The sequence below is a fragment of the Mus musculus genome, chromosome 13 (genome assembly GCF_000001635.26).
Source record: "Mus musculus strain C57BL/6J chromosome 13, GRCm38.p6 C57BL/6J".
Classification (NCBI taxonomy): Eukaryota; Metazoa; Chordata; class Mammalia; order Rodentia; family Muridae; genus Mus; species Mus musculus.
The window spans coordinates 66396201-66416162 of NC_000079.6; the positions used below are offsets into that span (position 1 = coordinate 66396201).

The 19962-nt window shown below is 41.9% G+C and overlaps 1 long non-coding RNA gene and 1 pseudogene across 1 annotated transcript in view; both read left to right on the forward strand.

Moving 5' to 3' along the window:
- Gm26715 overlaps nt 1-15859 on the forward strand; it is a 62654-nt gene extending 46795 nt beyond the window's left edge. The window contains exon 4 of the long non-coding RNA XR_873609.1: nt 15697-15859. This is a non-coding gene — a long non-coding RNA (predicted gene, 26715). The remainder of the gene's footprint in view (nt 1-15696) is intronic.
- Gm19119 (predicted gene, 19119) lies at nt 2331-3055 on the forward strand (annotated as a pseudogene).
- Nucleotides 15860-19962: the final 4103 nt, after the last annotated feature.

A 19962-nucleotide genomic window follows, 5' to 3' on the forward strand; every position in this document is an offset into this window, starting at 1 on the left:
TATTTAGTTTATTACCATTATAGCAGGAAGCATGGCAGCATGAAGGCAGCCATGATGCTAAAGAAGGAGCTGAGAATTCTGCATCTTCATGAGAAGGCAGGCAGGAAGAAACTATCTTCCAGCCAAACAGTAGGTGGGGCTGCTTTGTACTGGACAAACCTCCAAACACCACCACCCCAGTAATTCACTTCCTTCAAAAAAGTAACATCTATTTCTACAAGACACACCTACTAATAGTGCCTCTGATAGGGCCAAGCATATTCAAATTAATACAGTTATTATCTACTATAAATACTTTCATACATTTAAATATGATTAGGACATGCAAAGGCTTTACCACATTGGTTAAATTGACAAGGTTTCTTTCTAGTATGTGTTCTTTTATGTATTCAGAGACTACTGTGGCATGTAAAGGATTTTCCAACTTGACCACATTCACAAATGTTGGGAGCCAACCTACAGCTCATAAGAAAAGGGGTACACCTGGGAGGCAGACTGGAGCTGAAAGAGAACTAGACGGTCAAGAGAAATAATGGAGCTAAGTCAAGGTTCCTGATCAAAGCTCAAATATTTAATACCAAATGCGCTTATAAATGGGAGGAAACCCATTCCTGCCAATCCATTCTTGGTGCCTGCAACCAGCTTCAGGTGAGGACAGTGCAGGACAGGGTACTGTAGTCTCTGGAATATCTCAGGGGCTTCTCAGCAGGCAGCAACCTCTTGAAGGAGAACAGCAGCAGTGGCTTAACAACAGAGCCATCTAGGCAGGAAGGCTCCACCCAAGGTGGTCTAATTCTCAGTGGCAGCATGGTCAAAGTCAGAATCAGCCTGCTTTAGGCTGGGAGAGCCTACTCAAAATATTTCTCTCCATTATGTGTTCTTTTATGTCTTTGGGGACTATAGTGATATGCATAGACTTTTCCACACTCATTGCATTTGTAAGGTTTCTCTAAAACGTGTGTTCCTTTAAGTATTTGGAGTGTAATGTGACATGCAAAGGCTTTAACACATTTATTACAATCACAGGGCTTCTCTCAACTATGTGCTCATTTATGTACTTGGAGATGACCGTGATATGCAAAGGTTTTCTCATATCAATTACATTCATAAGGTTTCTCTCCTGCACAGTTTTTAAGTGTATTTGAAGATGACTGTGGCCTCGAAAGGGTTTACCTTATTCATTATATTCATGCAGTTTTTCTGCCATATGTGTTCTTTTATGTATTGGGTGATGACTGTGACACACAAGGGATTAGTACTCTGGAAAAATGGAAGGAGTTACTTTTTTGAATGTGTTCTTTTAAGTAGTTGTAGATGACAGTAAATTGCAAATCAGCCATTTATTTTTAAAGTTTTCCCTACTAACTATCTCATAGGAAAACCTGAGTAAGAAATATTTTTGGCCAAAATATTACACAAATGACCTCTAGCTAAAGTTTTCACAGAGTCAATTTTCCACTGATATACAGTGACCTCCACTTCTTCTGGCTACATTACTGCCAACACTCGAATCTTTCAGGTTCTATGACTACAACCGTTAAGCTCCACCTACAGCTTTCTATGATTTTTCACATCTAAATTTTTGATAATTTCCACATTCCTCCAAAAGAGAACATAGATTCTGTCCAGCAGCAAAATCACCTTTTTATATCAATTTTTGTTGTTGTTGTTCTAACTTGCTACTCTGCTGCTGAATAGACTCCTTCAAGTAAAAGCAACTCAGGTAGTAGATGGTTGTTGTACATGGTTCGGTCAGATCACTGTCCACCATTCTGGAAAGTTAGAATAGAAACTGGAGCTAGAATATGAAGGAAAATAAATAAGGACAAACACTGTTTCTTGGCTTGTTCTCTTACTTCATCACTGTCCCATGCTCAGCTAGCTCTCATCCAGTTCAGGCCCACTTGCTTAAGAATATTGCCTCCCTCAGTAGAAAAGCCTTCCCAAAATATCATCAACACTATCTCTCACAGACATAGCAACCAGCCATTCTGATGAGGGCACACCTTCAATTGAGATTCCTTAATATGTCTGTAGCTCTGAAATTTTGAGAACTGAAGACAATTATGACATGGAGACAATAATAAATGAGGAAATTGTAAAAAACAAAACCAATGTGCTAACCATATCAATTACAGGAGCCACTGTCACCACAAGAGAAAGGTAGAGTTGTGGCTGAGCCAGGGAAAAATGGAGAGGGAACCTGGCTTAGAGCAGGGCAGGATACACTGGAATGAGGAGTCAGAGGCTTTGCTGCTCTGGTGTGAGGTATCTTTAATCCCGTGTTCTCAGGCTAGTGCTACCAAAAAGGTGGTTAAAGCAGCTGGAAGGTGAACAGAGAAGCACATTGCACCACAAGCCTAGAAATAACACTGCTGGTCTAATGAGATATGTTAACTTTGTTGCAGTGGATGAAGAACAACTTTCCCTCTAATGACAGTTCAGAGTCCAAAACTACAGAGTCACATATGGACTGGGAACAGGGTTGATCAGGAGGGGAAAATGAGGTCTTTGTCATTTCCACCCTGTAAAACAGGATAGGGAGAGACTGATTTTGCCCTGGATTGGGTCTCCAAGAGCTCTCTATAATGGGCAATCTAGTGGGTGTAGGTCCTCTTAGGAAGAAGGATTTAACCCCAGATGATGATTTAGTCACTAAATCAATTGGGATGGAAAAAAAAATCTTATTTCCTCTCTCTCAGTCACAGAATAATGAAGTATCACACACATGAGAGAAAGTCACAAGGTGTCAGTAAAGGCTACCCAGCAGATTCATACATGTGTACAGAGGAGAAGATGAAGACAGGATGGCAGCTGTGAGTCATGAAGCAGGGTTTCAAGTCTGCTCTATTCCTCCAAGCACTTAAGACCAAGGGCGCACCATTCTCTATACCAGACTATGGAACATCTTCCAAGGCCCCTGTGGCTACAACTCTCCAGTGCACCCATTTTACCATGGTTTCAAGTTCACTTTAGTCATCTCCCTCCATGAATAATCAAGAAAAATACGAAAACCAAGACACACCTACACAAATGTGACAGACAAGCCATTGATACAAAGAACAACAATGACACATTCTAACAGTTGGCCTTTTAACATCTCTGTTCTGAGTCCTGGAAGTCTTGGAGTGTCAGTCAACACACCAAGATATTATACCCAAGTCACAGGGACCTCAATGACCACCAAGGATCTTATTGCAATGCAAACACACAATGTTTTTATTATGGGCTCAGTAACAAGGTCTGTTACCAGTCAACCTGGCATCAGGTCCAAAATGAGAGACAAAGTCTAGAGGTGCTGGATATATATTGTAGTTACAGCAAGGGTGGGGAATTTCCATACAGGTCAGCAACCTAATATTTTGAAAACTGTATATCTGGCATAATCTGCAGGAACCAAACATGAGGCAAAAACTATCTGACAACCATGATGGCTAAGCTAACATTTTTTTCCCTGCAAGGTGTATTAGTTATCTAGTTGTAGCTTGACCCTGCTGCTGTACCTTCACTGGCTGCTCATAGGATGTTTGCTCAGGTGTTCTATGTGCACTCTCAAAAACACATTTGGTAGAGCTTTGCAACTCACTGTTGTGCCTGTGCCCATTATTATTGGAAAATACTCCTGTTCAACCACAAGCCATGCCTGCCAGTAGACTAGGTAATTTGTCCAAAGACCTACCTCACTATCTGTTACTGCAGACCCTAATATCAGTTGCCCTTACCACTGGACAAAATACCAGTACAAGTTTCCTCTCCCCCTGTGCATGCCTCCTGTAGCTACCACAGATAATCCCCACCTACCCTTCCTTTCCTGCCTCATCCTTCTGTCTCAGCCCCCACTTGGGCAGACACATACTGTTCAACCACATGCCATGCCTGAAAGGACACCAGGTAAGCTTCTATAAATCTACCACACTATGTGCAATCCCAGATGTAATTTTCACAGTTGTCCCTAGCACTTTACCAAACAGCAAAGGCAGCTTAATCTCTCTCCTGACTATGTCTCCTTGTGGGTTGCTAAGATCATCTCTTTCTGCCTGCCTCTTTTTCCAGCTTCCAACATTAGTAAGCATTCCCTCTTGAACATACCCTCCAAACAGGTCCATCACAGAGGCAACCCTCAGTCAACACTGTGAAAATCCAGATATCAGCTGGGCGTGCTGGCACACGCCTTTGATGCCAGCACTTGGGAGGCAGAGGGAGGTGTATTTTTGAGTTCAAAGCCAACATGGTCAACAGAGTGAATTCCAGGACAGCCAGGGCTACATAAAGAAACCCTGTCTGGAAAAACCAAAAATAAATAAATAAACAAATAAATCCATATATCAACCAGTAACCCAAGGTATAAAACTCCCACCCAAACAGCTCAAACCAAGAAACCAAATCACCTCAAACCCAGAGGCCTAGACACCAGCAAATGAATATAATGAATAATAGCCAGGAAAATATATCACCATCAAATCCAAGCTATCCTATCACAGCAGGTCCTAAGAAATTGAAACATGCAATAGATACAGTGGAAAAATGGTTGTTTGCGGTAACGGAGAGGAGTGAAAACATGGGGGAAGGGATAGCTGTGCACAAGAAGACCTGCAGACAGGCACACAGACAGAGAGCAGAGAGAGACAGCCACAAGAATAGGGAAATAGAATGGGGGTTGGGGGAGAGCAAGTGCAGAGAACAGAGACAGGGAACAAAGCACAGAGCTGCTGTAGCTGGTGGTCCATGTATATAAAGCACACCTGACAACAGCAGCAGGTGATGGAGACAGGTAACGACTTAAGCATTTGCTAAGTCCCTAAGAGCAGGCCATTGAATTTGCTGTACACTGTCAACCACGGAGGCAAGGTTCACCCTTGGTCCAGGAAGGGAAGAGAGACTCTCAGGCATTAGAGATGAATAGAAAAAAATGATAAAATGGTCAAAAAATATGAATTCCAAATGTTTCTGGCACTAAATAATCACAATTTCTGCAACATATGAGAAGGTGAAAAGTAGAAATTATTGGAATAGAAGAATATCAGCTCAAAGGTCTAGAAAATATTTTCAGTGAAATTATGAATGAAAAATTTTCTAAACTAAAGAAAATACCTATCAAAGTACAAGAAGCATCCAAAATAGCAAATAGATTGGACCAAAAAAGTCCTTTTGCCACATAACAGTCAAAACTCTAAACATATAAAGCAAAGAAATATGAAAAACTGCAACAGAAAGAAATAAAAAACTAAATAAAACAAAAACAAGTAACGTATGGAAGCAGACCTATTAGCTTCATATCTGTCTTCTCAATGTCTACTAGTAAAGACAACAGTGTTTGGATCGTTTTGTGCTGCAGAGTCAAAGAAACCACCCATGTTTCTACAAGAAAGCAACTGGAGCAAATGTTTTGGACAGATTCAGAATCAGCTATGATAATGAAGTTATTCAGAGGTCACTGCCTGAGACCTCACAGGTGGTCCCATCTGGGTGATGCTTCCCATGCAGCCCCAGAAAGGACCCACCATCCCATCTCCCACGGCTCAACCACCTTCCCCTACCCATTGTGGGCAGTGATCCTGTGCTCACCATGTCTAAATCTCAGAACTTCCTGAGGTCCCCTCAATGCACCCGACAGCAGATCTCAGAGCAGGACACAGAGAACCATTCAAGCCTGCACAGCCACAGCAATCTTGTAGAAAGGCATCCGGAAGATCCCGCCTCTTTGTCTGACTGGCATATCTGCCTGGCGACCTTGATTGGCCAGTGAGTCTTACCCCTCCTCAATGTTAAAGTTTGCTTCCTGTCGAAGGCTGGACCTTTTCCAGATCTCTGGAGCCCTTTTCAGCTCATTAGCATTTGTGCTTGCCCTGGGGGAAGAATCCACCATTCCAGCTCAGGCAATCAGCTGCCAGCTCCTCCCCTCTGTGAGCAATGATCCTTACTTCAGACCTTGCCTGAACATTCTTCATAGCACTTGCCTTCTTTTTCCTGAAATCAAGGTGAGTAGCTTGAATAGCCCATTACTCTAGTTACATTGTAGGTATCAATCTGACCCAGGAATGGAAGGGTGGCCAGGCTATTAACATTAAAAAGGAATTTTAGAAAACAACAGGATTGTTTGTGACTTCAGCTTGTCTCAGGGAAATTGCAGGTCCCTTTCACCAGATGATAAGTATCAATGCATGCTGGGAGAACAGCAGGAAACAAAAGGGAAGCACTGTTGAGCACTACTGTTAGCTAACATGGTCATCAGTGGCAATGTGGAGAAAAGCCAAAGTTGGAATATCACAGGATCTCTAGGTAAACATCTCAAGTAATAGAGAGAATGATCTCTCAATGTATGTCAAAAAAAGTATTTAATATAATGTCTGAACAAAGGCTGTTGGCCAAGGGAAATTAACAAAATCAAGGACTTGTTGATTTCAAGTTACAGGATATTACAGCTGATACTCTGTATGTACCAGAATTTTAAAGAAATAAGTACTGACTAATACCAGTTTTAAAAATAGAAAGAAGCAAGTCACTTTTGTTTTGTAAAAAAGTAGGGCAAGTACAAGAAAAAAAAAAAACTACCCTGTTCAATGTTTTTTTTTTATAAGTAGATTGCCAAGAAAAACTATAGCCTAGAATAAAGGTGCATCTGAACATCTCAAAAGATCAAGAATAAGAAAGGGTTTCTCACCTCAAAAGGTATAATTAAGAAATATCCCCCACAGTAAGCAGGGTTAAAATCAGGATTAGGCGATTAGAGGGTTATGGTAAGGAATAAGATAAGGGTTGTTAGGATTAGGGTTAGGGTAGTTAGGAAAATAAGGGTTGAGGTTCAAGATAGGGTAAGAGGTTGAGGGTAAGTCCCAGGGTTAAGGTTAGGGTTAACGTGGCCACCATTATTCTTGATGGTTCTACTGAGTCAATAGTATCCCTGTTACACAAAGAAGAAATATCATGGTTAGGGCTAGGCTCAGGGTTAGGGCAATGGATTTGCTGTGCTATGTGAAATCAGCTTCTATCTTTTCTCTCATCTGCCTTCCTAGTCCTCTTTTTCATAATATCATCATCTATTTTCCTGCCCACAGGAAAGTGAAAAGTAGGTAATCCAAGAATCTGGAACTTCCTGATGGGAAATTTCTTTACTTTACAAAGGGGCCCAATTCATATAGAACAGAAAACCACTACTGCATTGGTTGATCTAAGTTTCACTTGGGGATCCTCATAAGATGGAAGCAATCAGGGAACTTGTAGCCCTTCTTTGATAATGATATCATAAATACAGCATAGGCCATGTGTCTTCACCACAGATTTAGTTAATATAACCATATGGTTCAAGACAAAATGGTGGACAACATGATTCTTGATGGTACAACTGAATCAGTAGTATCCCCATTATATAAATAAGAAATATTAGACCTACTATATCTTAATGTTTTGTTTTGTTCTTATTCTTATAGATTCTACCTTCCATACTTAATGGTTTCTCAAATGAACCTTAAGGTTTTTCCAGCCATATAATTCCAAAACTAGCATCCTAACAAAGGAAGCAAAGACTTTGATAATCACAAAACCAAACAGATAATCAAAGAATAAGTTTCAAAAGCCATTCAGACTGATGCCAGCATACAACATTTATGCTACCCGCTTCTGGGCCTCACTGTCAGTTATTTACACAGCTAATTTTCCTATGAAATAAAATGCCCTTCAGTATTCTTTTGCTCTAGACATGTCTGGTTTACTTTTTACCCAAACAAAAAATATGCTTACTAAAGATCTCCATGTGAAGTTTTCACATGACAATCAAAATTATGAAAAAGGAATCTCAGACAAGCAATACACACAAAATTATGGTTTATTATTTGATTTTATTAATATATACATATTCACATGGTTTAGAATATATACATGGTGTGTCATTCACATCATGTAATTAATAGCATACAAATTACAAGTAAAGTATCTGGTTAATTTGGCCAAAGTTATTTTTACTAATAATAAACTACAATTAAAAATCATCTGAATAAACGAAATTATTTAATGAATAAATCCCCAGAGGTAAAATATATTTGAAATGATAATATTGGTCTGAATCTTTCTTTGGAATAGATAACATGAGAATATATATTTAAATTTTAATGTCTACTTTTAAGGACATGATATATGTAAGCCTACAGATCTAGTCACAGTGATATTTTTTTGAACCCTATCCCAATTCTAGCTTACCTGTAGATTCTAAATTAGTTTTAAAGAGTTTTGTTCTGTTAGACCAGGAGATGATATTCATCCTGGACACTATCTTTACTCATATAAGAATAACATATCTGTTCTTTTGAAGATGGAATATACACATATGAATGATCTCTCAGACATAAACACTTTAATAATTTAAACAATATTTATATCCAGTAAGGCCTCATTGAAAAAAAATGAATATGCAAAGATTGGAAGATCAGCAAAAGGCTTGTGTTTTATCATCTAAATTAAACAACAACCATTTTCATACTTTCAGCTCTGTTGAATTAAAATAATCACAGCAGACCTTTTAAACTTCACTAAAACTCTACAAAATAAGGGACATGGCTGGCCAATATTTGTACAATTTGGAAGGGGAATAACTACTTAGGTAATGTAATTTTCTTCAGATGTACCGAATAAAGTATTTTTAATGTGCCAATTGCAGGATATCTACAGTCTCGTAAGAAAAACTTTCTCAATTTGCTTTAATTTCACTTTTATCCTAGCGTGTTCTTTGACAGTTTAAAAATCTGGTTCCATTGATAACTTAGAAAGAGGGAATATATATTGCTTATTCCCAACCCCTGAATAAATATTCTCAAAGTACTTTGTGAATTTATATGTTAAATCTATTGTATCTTATGGTATTATCCTGCTTCCATTAGTTGGGGTATTCGACTCTGACAGCGGGAATTGCCTTATCTAACATTCATGTCTCAACTTGCCAACCAGGAAGTCAGTTGCCCACATGCACATGCCCACATGCACATGCCCACATGCCAAGTAGGATGTCAGTTCCTGGGGAGGTCTTGGGAACTTACACTTTACTAGAACCCATCAAATTGGTGCAGGTGTCTCCCTTATGTTGGGGATCCATTCCCAGGGCAGCTTATAATAGCAAAAGCCATAAAAGCATACACATGGGTGGGTGCAGGAAATGCTGCTGGGTGGTCTGTTCCAGTCCAAAGCTTATTCTGGGTAACTATAGAACAAAGGAAGCAGTTTGACCAGCTTCTATTGTGATTGGTTTTCTGAGCACACAGAACCAAACAGAATAGGTAATCAACTCTGGGAATAACTGCAGATGCAACATATGACAACTAGTCCTTGTAATACTAGTAACAGCACACAATGGCAGGGTAGCCAGGTAAGAGTTACCTAGTCCTTAACTAATCTGACCTAGGCCTTCACATTCCATCTAGGTCTTACTATTTGACCTAGACCTTAACTGCCAGCAGCTTTACCCTCTGAGCCACCACATGCACATGCATGTATAGATGGATGAATATATTTTCTGTATTTATTTATTCATTTATGAGAGGCAAAGTCTCTCTACATGGTGCCAAAACATATGATAGTCCAGGCAGGCCTTTCAAGTGAGTCCTGCCTCTGCCTCTACCACTTCATAGGATCCTCTTAGAAAACTCAGAACCTTCCCCTTTACAAGCAGGAAAAGTGATTTGAAGCCAGGTGTCATGACACATGCCTTTAATTCCTGGGGAGGCAGAGACGAGAGGACCTCTGTGAGTTTGAGGTAGCCTAGTGTACAAAATGAGTCCAGGACAGCTAGCATTACACAAGAAATCCTGTCTTTAAAAAAAAACTGGAAAAAAAGTGATTTGCGAAGCTGTGACTAGGATAACTATGAAAAGCATTCATTAAGAATTCATAATCAGTGTTAGGATATTCATTATGGAATGATGTTTTTTTTGTCATGACAGGGTTTCTCTGTGTAACAGCCCAGCTTTCCTAGAACTTGCTTTGCAGACCAGGCTGACCTCTAACTCACAGACATGCTTGCCTCTGCCTCCTGAGTGCTGGGATAATAGGCATGTACCACTATCACCCAGCTAGATAATCATTTTAGTCAGACAACATAGTAAGTCATAAATTGTGGTAGGATGGATGGTGTGGGTGCTGTGGCCCCTGTGTAGGGCCTGGTAGACAGTTAAGGAGACTTCCATACTGCTCTGACAGTATGAGTGCCCATTTCCCTGACATACCGAGTAACAAAAGATAGAGGATCCTTGCAAATTAGTGAGCCTCAGATTGGTCCTGGAACACAGTGGTGGCTGCTTTCCCCATCTGCACAGAAGTCCTGTCTGGTGTTAGCCTCCCTATACTGATAGTGGAATGGTTGGCTACCTCAGAGCTCTTATGGATTCCCCATTGGTCCAAAGGCTGTATAAAAATGCCTGATGCTACTACACAATACAACATATCTACACCTCAGTGTAGATCATATGCATATCAGCCATAAAAACATGTGAACCTTGAGCAGACTAGCATGTCTTGGTTCCATTATTTCTCTACCCGCCTAGGTTCCCTCCCTTCTTTCAGCTCCAGGTTGCCTCCCAGGCTCAAACCCAGACATGTGATCCCCTGGCTGGCTCGCAACAGATCTCTAGTTGAGAAAATGCCTTATAGCTGGATCTCATGGAGGCATTTCCCCAACTGAAGCTCCTTTTTCTGTGATAACTCCAGCTTGTGGCAAGTCGACACACAAAACTAGCCAGTACAATACTCAATGCAAATTAATCAAAACTTTCATTTATATATGTGTAGACAATAAGGTAAACTGAAGCCCCTTTACCTGTTTAGTTTATTTCTCTGCCCCCACCTTTTCATGGGACAAGCAATGGCTTGCTAGGCAGCTCACATAGTCTTCAAATCTTCCTGCTTCATCCTTCCAAGTGCTGGGATTAGAGTCATGTGTCAAAATGCCTGAACTGAAAAGCCCCTGATTCTCCCCTCATGGCTGCTGTGGCTGCTGTTCTTCTTTCTTCTCTTTCTTCTCTTTCTTCTCTTTCTTCTTCTTCTTCTTCTTCTTCTTCTTCTTCTTCTTCTTCTTCTTCTTCTTCTTCTTCTTCTTCTTCTTCTTCTTCTTCTTCTTCCTCCTCCTCCTCCTCCTCCTCCTCCTCCTCCTCCTCCTCCTCCTCCTCCTCCTCCTCCCCCCTCCTTCATCTCTGTCTCTCTTTCTTTCTCTCAACTCTCTTCCCCATAAACTCCATTCTATACTAAAAAAAAAAAAAAGCCCCTATAGTGAGGGCAGATGGATAATAAACAAGGAACAAAATATCCATGGAAGGACTTACAGAGACAAAGTGTAGAGCAGAGACTGACGGAAAGACCATGCAGAAACTGCCCCACATGGGGATCCATCCCATATACAGTCACCAAACCCAGACCCTATTTTGGATGCCAAAAAGTGCTTGCTGACAGGAGCCTGATATAGCTGTCTCCTGAGGAGCTCTACCAGTGCCTGACAAATAAAGAGGTGGATGCTCTCAGCCAACCATTGGACTGAGGACAGGGTCACCAATAGAGGAACTAGAGTAAGGACCCATGGAGCCAAAGGGGTTTGCAGCCCCATAGGGCTATGAATTTGTGTTTATTGCTTGTCTGGGATTCCTTTTTTAGAATTTTCATTGTCAAGTGAGAACTTCACATTGAGTTCTTTAATAAGCATAGTTTTAGTTTGGGCAGAAAGTAAACCAGACAAGTCTAGAGTAGAAGAGTACTGAGGGCATTTTTTTTTTCTCAGAGGAAAATTATCTAGAGAAATAACTGACAGTGAGACACAGCATAGGATGGCATAAATGTTCTTTGCTGGCAGCTGTCTCTCTGGTTCTTGGCAACTTATACTTTGATTATCTATTCAGTTCTGTGAATATCAAAGTCTTCCCTTCCTTTGTTAGTATGCTACTTTTGGAGGTATATAGGTGGAAAAACTTTTAGGTTCTTATGGGAAGCCATTAAATATGTAAGGTAGAAGCTATCAGAATAAGACCAAAACAAATCATTAAGATATAAAATGAATACCTTGTAGGCCTGATATTTCTTCTTAGTGTAATAGGGATACTATTGATTCAGTGGGTCCATCAAGAATAATTTTGGCCACCATTTTATCTTGTACCATGTGGTTATATTAACAAAAGCTTTGGTGAAGACATATCATATTTATTTATGATATAATTACCAAAGAGGGGCACCAAGTCCCACGATTGCTTCCATCTTATGGGGATCCTCATGGTTAAACTTTAGAACAACCAAAGCAGTAGTGGTTTTCTGTTCTATGGGCCCCATGGTAAAATAAAAATATTTCCCATCAGGGAATTCCAGGTTCTTGGATAACCCACTTGCCACTTTCGTTGTGGCAGGAAAGAAGATGTTGACACTATGAAAAAGAGGACTAGGAAGGCAGATGAGAGAAAAGAGAGAAACCAATTTTACATAGCACAGCAAATTCTTTGCCCTAAGTCTGAGTCTAACCCTAACCCTGATATTTCTTCTTTATGTAATAGAGATCCTACAGATTCAATGGGATATAAGAATAATAGTGGCCACCTCAAGCCTACCCCTGAGCCTACCCCTGATTTATCCTAAACCTTTAACCCTATCTTAAACCTCACACCTTAATTTCCTAACCACCCTAACCCTAATCCTAACCACCCTTATCCTAATCCTAACCATAACCCTCTGATCGCCTAATCCTAACTCCAGTCCTGCTTACTGTGGGGGATATCTCTTAATATATAATATTTCTTAATTATACCTTTGAATTGAGAAACTCTTGCTTAATCTTGATCTTTTCAGATGTTCAGATCCACCTTTAATCTAGGCAACAGAATATTTTGCCATCCCGCATATATAAAAGACATTGAACAGGGTAGTTCTTTCAGTTTTTTTATACTTGCAGTTCTTTTTCATAAAACAAAGGTGATTTGCTCGTGTGATTTTTATAACTGGCATTAATAAGTACTTATTTCTTTAGAATTCTGGTACATCAGCTATAAAAACCCGCAGCAGAAAATCAACCAGTTCTTGATTTTTCTAATTTCCGTTGGCTGAGAGCCTTTATTGGGGCATTCTATTAAATTTCCTTTCTATATACATACATTCATTGTATGATTTGAGATATGTTTATCTAGAGAACCTGTACTAATCCAACTGTGTTTTTTCTCTATTTCGCCACTGATGAAGATGTGCTGTCTAATAAGAGGGCACAACAGTGTTTCCCTTATGTTTCTGGCTCTTCTCCCAGGGTTGTTTGATGTCTATCATCTGGTGAAAGGGAGCCGCAGTTTCCCTGAGCCCAGCACAAAGCCACAAATCAAAACTCTTGTTTCCTAAAATCCCTCTTTAATGTTAATTGCCTAGGCACCCTTCCACTCACTGGGTCAGATTGATACCTACACTGCACAGGAGTAATGGGCTATGGAAGCTATTCACCTTGATTTCAGGAAGAAGAGGGCAAGTACTGTGAGGAAAGCTCAGGCAAGGTCTGAAGTCAGGCCCTGGTAAGTGCAGGATCATTGCTCACAGAGGGAGGAACAGGCAGCTGAATAGCCTAAACTGGGCTGGTGAGTTTTTCTCCAGGGTAGGGTGGGTGAGTATTCCCTTGGAGGGCAAGGACAAATGCTAATGGAGTGCAAACACTGCTCAAATCCGGAAAAGGTCAGGCCCTGGACTGGATGCATACTTTAACCTTGAGGCAGGGTAAGATTCATTGGCCAATAAACACCTCCAGGAAGACCTGCCAATTAGACAAGGAGGAGGGGATCTTCCGGGTGCCTTTCTGCAAGTTCTCTGTGGCTGTGCAGACTTGAATGGCTCTCTGTGTCCTGCTCTGAACTCAGGTGTTGTGTGCTGTAAGGGGACCTCAGCTAAGCTCTGAAGTTGAGACACAGGGTCACTGCCCACAATTGAAAGGCACAGGTGGTTGACCAGTGGGAGCTGGGTGGTGGGTCCTCTCTGGGATGGCAAGTATAAGCCATATGTGAGGTCCCTTGTGTTGCTCCTCACTTGCTAGATCGGGCAGTGACCTCTGAATAGCTTCCCTATCATGGCTGATTCTGAATCTGCCAAAAATATTTGGACGATAGGCTTGTAGAAACAAGGCTGGTTTCTTTGAGTCTGCACCACATGTGTTCAAACCCTTTTGTCTTTTACAGTAGACATTGAGAAGACAGGTATAAACCTAATAGGTCTGCTCCCATGTGTTACTTGGTTTTGTTCTGTTTAGTTTTTATTAATTTTTTCCGTTGCAGTTTTTTATAATTCTTGTTATATTTAGTGTTTTGATTATTATGTGGCAAAGGTACTTTTTACCAATCTATTTGGTATTGTGGGTGCTTCTTGTATCTTAATAGGTATCCCCTCCGTTCGTTCAAAAATCTTTCCTTTATGATTTTATTGAAAATATTTTGTAGACTTTTGAGTTGATATCATTCTTTTATTTAATCATTTGTAGTTCTTGCCATCTCATATTTTGCAGAAGTCCTGTTGCTTATTACCATTAAACTTTTAGAAACCATACTTTTTACTGATATATCATTTTTTTTATTCATTTTTAATGCCTAAGATCCTCTCTTCCTTTCCTTTTCTGTGGGTGAACCTTGCCTCTGTAGTTGTCAGTGTATAGACAGTTTCAATGGCCTGCTCTTCGCGACTTAGCAACTGCTAATGCCATTTCCTGCCCCCATCACCTGTGTCTGTTGTCAGGTGTACTTTATATACATGGACCACCAGCTATAGCAGCTCTCTGTTTTTGTTCCCTGTCTGTTCTCTGCACATGCCCCTCTCTGTTCTCTTTTTCTAACCTCCTGGCTCTCTCTCTGCTCCCTGACTGTGTACCTGTGTGCAGGTTTCTTGTGTATCTCTATCCCTTCCCAAGGTTCTCACCCCTCTCCCTTCCCCTAAACAACCTCTTTTGCACCGTATCTGTTTTATGTTTTAATTTCTCAGTACCAGCTGTGGTAGGATAGCTTGGATTTCTTGGTGACATATTTTCCTGCTGTTATATATTATATACTTAGGCTGGTGTGTAGCTGATATGAGGTAATTATTGGTCTAGGTATTGGTTTCTGGGTTTGTCTTGTTTGGGGGCAGGGCGTTTATTCCTGGGTTACTGTTTGATATCTGGATTTGTAGAGAGTGTTGACTGAGTGTTGCCTCTTTTAATAACCTCTTTGGTGGGTATGCTCAAGAGGGAATGCTTGCTAATGTTAAAAGCTGGGAGAAGAGGCAGGCAGGAAGAGATGATCTTAGCAATCCACAAGGAGACATATTCAGGATAGAGGTTAAGCTATCTCTGGTGTTTAGCAAAGTGCTAGGGGCAACTGTGAAAACTGCATCTGGATTTACAAATAGTGTGGTAGATCTATGGAAAGCCTACCTTGTCTCTTGTCAGGCAGGGAATGTGATTGAACAGGTGGTGTCTGGCCAAGTGGGGGGTCCAGACACAGGGATGAAGCAGGAAAGGAAGGGCAGATACAGACTGTCTATGGTATCTATCTATAGATGGCATGTACAGGGGGAGGAAACATCCACTGGTATTCTGTTCCAGTGATAAGGGCAACTGATATTAGGATCTGCAGTAACAGATAGTGGGGTAGGCCTTAGGGCAGAGTACTTAATCTACTGTCGGGCATGGCTTATGGTTGAACAGGAGTATTGTCTTCCCCCTTATCTCCTTTGTTTTCCTTTCAGGGTGTGTGGACCACCTGGGGATCTCCATTCCCACACACAGCATCCTCTCCCACTGAGGCCAGACATGGCAGTCCATTAAGGGAACAGATTCCAAAGATAGGCAGCAGCTTTATGGCCAGTCAGTGCTACAGTTATTGGAGGACCCTCATGAAAACTGAGCTGCACATCTGCTACCTACATGTCAGGGGCCTTAGTCCAGCCTGTGTATCCTATTTGGTCAGTGGCTCAATTTCTGTGTGTCCCCAAGGGACACTCCTGTAACTTTGCCAGTGCATTTCTTTTAGACAGGACACATTTTGTTCTGTGTGTCTACTGTGTCGTGGTTGAAACTATAAAAGCCCCTAGCTTCCAAGTCTTGGGGTTGAAACCATTGTCTCCTACGTGAGATATGTTTCAAACCAGAGCTCCGCCATTATGGCTCCACTATGTGGTCGACACCTCTGTCTCCTGCAGGAGATATGTGTTGGCCCGGAGCTCTGTCATTAAACTACCTCATGCTTTTACATCAAGATGGTCGTCTGTTCATGATTCTTGGGTGCATGCCAAACGGGAATTAAGTGGGGGTTTCCCCACTAGGTTCTTTCACAACAACATAAGAGAATACATACAAGAGAGAAACCTCATGAATGTTATTAATGTGGTAAAGTCATTGCATGTCATAGTTCTTTACACATATACAAGCACATACTATAGAGAAACTGCATGAATGTTATGAATGAGGTAAACCCTTTCCAGAACACAGTCATCTCTGAATACATAAAAGAAAATGTACAGGAGAGAAACCTTATGAAAAAATTAAATGTGATAAAGCCTTTGCCTATCACAGTCATCTCCAAATACATTAATAAGCACATAGTGGAAAGAAGCCCTATGATTTTAATAAATGTGTTAAAGCCTTTGCATGTCACTGTACTTACCACATACTTAAAGGGACACAAACTTTAGAGAAACCTTTAGTGTCCAAAGACAGAAAGGAGGCAGATCTGAGCATCTATATCTCAGGGTTGGGATCAGGAATTTTTTTGCTGGGTAAGCAGGTTTGTCCCTGTGTCACCCAGAGCCGTCCACACCATCGGACATTGTTTTATTTTGCTCTTGAGATGCATGGGGTGTGTGACAGTAAAACAGAAATTTTGGAGTCCAGCAAAAGATCCTCTGTGAGCGCCCAACTCACCAACAAGAACAAAGCCACAATAGGATCCTTCTGCACACGTTTATTATGAGAGCATTGATTGCATAGGCGAAAGACCCCGAAAAAGGAAAATGATGCTGCTTATATACCCCTCCATGTGACGTTTCAGCTCCTGATTAGCTGCTCACTCATCACCTCACTACTACATCCCGGGATGGGCAGTGACTTGGCATGAATTTACTCTTGCACCTGCGCACATTTTACCAGTTAGTCACAGCTGAGGCTCGTGATGGCAATTGCTCAGGGCTCTCCACAACCCTCACTCACAAAGACCACAAACCGACATTGCTGCAAACCACAAGAGGTTTTTTTTAATCGATCCAACATGTTGGGGATCACCCTTCAACACACAGGCAAGAGAAAAGACCCCAAACAAACAAGGAACACACTTTTTATACCTTTGAATGGGCAGATTTAGGCAACAGGTCTAACTGGCTTATTCTAATTGGTATAGCAAGTAACCCTTTCAGGCATTGGTTGGTTTGAATAGAGTGACTACCTTTGGCCTAGTCCCTCACTCCACCTGCCCTTATGGTTTTTCTCAGCATTGCTTAGTCGGCCTGCTTCCTTATCTGGCTCTGCACTTGACCTGCTAGTATCATTTGGAATGTCCCTTCAGAGGGGGAAGTGGCTAGGTGGTCTTGAATTTATTTTGGATTATACAAAACCAAACCCTCGTCTCCACTAAAGCCCACAGGGAATCTAAGGAAACTACACGTGGCATAAACCAGCTACATTTCGACCCCTTCGACTCCTGTGGACACTGGCTGACTCCTCTGTGCAGAGCCCATAGGTCCCAGATCCCACAGTGACTCTAGCATGTCTGGGACTGGTGGTTCAATGAAGACAGACTTGGGTGTCCTCTCTTTTGGAGAGCTTAGCTAAAGACCAGACACCTGGGCTGGGAGATAAGGGTTAGCCAATGATGGCTTCCAAAGCCTGAGGACCTGTGCTTGGAAACTCAGTCCTGGGGAGGCAGAGACAGGCAAATCCCTGGACGTTGCTGGTCTATCTTAATGGGCTAGCCTTGGCTCTCAGTGAACTTTCATGTGTCTATCATGGGACGACTCTGAGCTGGTTCTCTCTTCTACCTTTATATGGTCTACAGGGGTGTGATAAAGATCACCAGGTTTGTTTTCTCAAAATAATAATAATAAATAATAATAAACACCATAGCTAAGGTTAGCCCAGTCCTCTGATGAGACACTCCCATGTCTTCATGGGATCGGGACCCTGAGAGTAGCAGGGCCTTTACCCAGAGACAGCTCAGGTTCTAAAGTTCAGGGACTCCCTGGTCCCTACAGCCTGTGCTCTCAAGTTTCGCTTTCCTTGCCTCTCATGCAGAAATAGTTTTACACTTTTACAGTTTTCGCCCTGACTTCAGGAGTCTGGCTTCAGCTTAGAAATTGTCTTTTCTCTAGTGCTCAAGTTCAAGTTTGAGCTAGGGTTTCAGCCTTGAAGTAGAGATAAGGATTTGTTTAATTCCCTAACAAAAGCTCCTTCCTCTTCCTACACAGGTAACCTAGCAACGTTTTACATGACAAAGCCTTGCCTGCCTACCTGCTGTCAGATTAGCCTGGGAATCACACCCACACACACACACACCCACCGCCCCACCCCCAGGAACCTTCATCTGCTTTAAACACACAAATGTCACCCCTGTGTCCTGTCTTTTGGAAAGTCAGCCTTGATGCCCTGGGGCAGGCTTCATTCTCACTGTGATTTATGCCTAGACCTGACCTGGGAGAACTTTCAGAGGTGAGACACTGCGTTTGTCTCATGAGTTTAGAACACCCAGGGCTTGAAATCAGAAGATGAACACCCTGGCTTAGATTTAAAAGCCTTTAAAAAATGGAGTCTGACTCTCAGTTCCCCCTGTTCCACCAATATCGCCTGTCATTCACACAGACAGCTGTGGTGGACTGTGTTTCTCAGACCCTTGGTGAGTGAGAAACAGTTGATGTTGCCTGCTGCTGTAAGACCCCAACTCATTGGGTTTCTTAGACTCCCTAGAAATGAAGCCCAGCATAGAGTTCTTTGTTCTTTTGCCTTCAGCCAGAAAGAAAGGTGAGATGTGTGACCCACCTAGGCATCTGACCCATTGTGTAAGGGACCAAGAACATTTACACAACTTCCCCAGTCTTTGTGATCTAATCCTTCCCCTCACTTTCAGTGAGAGATGAGCTGTAATTCACCATCCACACTTTTATGATGCTTGTCCTATCCTTCCCTCACTTTATGGTTCGTTCTTTAAAAACCTTCAACTGCAACTGCTGGAGGTCTATCTCCTCTGCCCCAGTGTGGGTTACGAGCTCAGTCTCAGCATGCTGATAGTATTTGAATAAACGTCATGCAATATTGCATCAAGAATGGTTTCTCTCAAGTTATTGGGACGTCGGCTCATTCTGGGACTTGAGTGAGGGTCTCCCCAGAAATGGTGGTCTTTCACTACCATCAGCACAGGTGGATATTGGGTGCCACATCAATGTTCAGGTGAGGCCAGGAGCTGTCAGCTCTGGTTTTTATGGCCAGCTTCCATCAGCAGAGGGGCATGGTAAGTGGCTTCAGGGCCTAACTGTTCTGTTGGAACCCACCATGAGCATCTGTCTTAGGTCAGGAGCCATCAGCTCTGGGTTGTGTGTACTTAGTGGGCCTCTCTCAGGATGGCACACAGTGAGTCTGCAGAAAGAGTTCCTCACAAACATTATGGATCAAACTCTTAAAGAGACAGGCACTGAGGTGGGCACTGGCAACTAACTGTCTTCTGTCAGAATGTTAGATGTGGACTTGTGAGAGAGAGAGCAGGGTGAGCTATTAAAATCCAGTTCACAGGGAAAGGAGGCCCAGATCTGCCCCTCCCAGTGTCTGCTGTGGGGAACCTGCTGAGGAAGGCACAGGCAGGGGACAGAGAAGCCACAGGTGCCCAGGACTGAGGGGACTCCCATGTGCTGCCACAACCTCTCTCAGGGTTGAGAAACATGTTTATTTCTCCACAGAAAAGCCTGAGAAAAGTGGCTCAGGACAGGGCCGTGGTGAATCAAGAGGAGAAACTGACCTCAGAGGAGGAATCTGAC